General features: G+C 27.5%; 1 protein-coding gene across 1 annotated transcript in view; it reads left to right on the top strand.

Annotated features, from left to right (window-relative positions):
- Positions 1-683, top strand: part of LOC108768371 (target of wingless) — a 94,597-nt gene that overhangs the window by 18,406 nt on the left and 75,508 nt on the right. The window lies entirely within an intron of this gene.

Below are 683 nucleotides of genomic sequence, written 5' to 3'. Positions count from 1 at the left end.
AAAGTAGTGGGTATTTAATTCTCTTTCAAAATAATATACAAAACGTTATCACAAAGTTGCGTTACCTTGCTTAATTTAAGTGTTATCACAAAAATTAAAGAGTATAACCGTATAAAATGAAAAAATTTTATTTAATTAGAAAAATTTTTTCATGTAAAAACACTTGGCGCTGCTAGATCGAGTAAGAAAAATTATAAAAACAATTTAAAATTAGAATAGTAATTAATAAATAATAAATGTAATTATATATTAAATGTAATAACAAAAGTAATAATAAAAGATTGTTTAAAACTACTTAGGGCGACTGTTACCAACGCCAATTAGCTTAATCGACGATTAACTCAATCAGCAGTATAGCCAACAGCAAGTCTGTATATTGTTTTTATTATAATATGAATATACTTCAATCTCTGCGTTCCTACTTAATTAACTGTGATGAAAATAATAATCTTCTGTCTATGGCCCGTTTCTACCAACGCAGATTAATTTTAATCTCGGTTCAACTTACTCTTTGTCTTTTTCTAGTTCTAAAGATTAGAAAAAGACGAAGAGTAAGTTAAACTGAGATTAAAGTTAATCTACATTGGTGGAAATGGGCATATAACTAATTCTAAACAGCTTTCAAAAATAAAGTTTTTAGTAGTCTAGTCAGTTGAGGTAAAGTCGACGAGTCCCACCATTTT

This window comes from Trachymyrmex cornetzi, unplaced genomic scaffold (genome assembly GCF_001594075.2).
Source record: "Trachymyrmex cornetzi isolate Tcor2-1 unplaced genomic scaffold, Tcor1.1 scaffold790, whole genome shotgun sequence".
NCBI classification, from domain to species: domain Eukaryota; kingdom Metazoa; phylum Arthropoda; class Insecta; order Hymenoptera; family Formicidae; genus Trachymyrmex; species Trachymyrmex cornetzi.
Note: the sequence above shows the minus strand (reverse complement) of the source record. Positions and strands in the feature narration are given on the sequence as shown.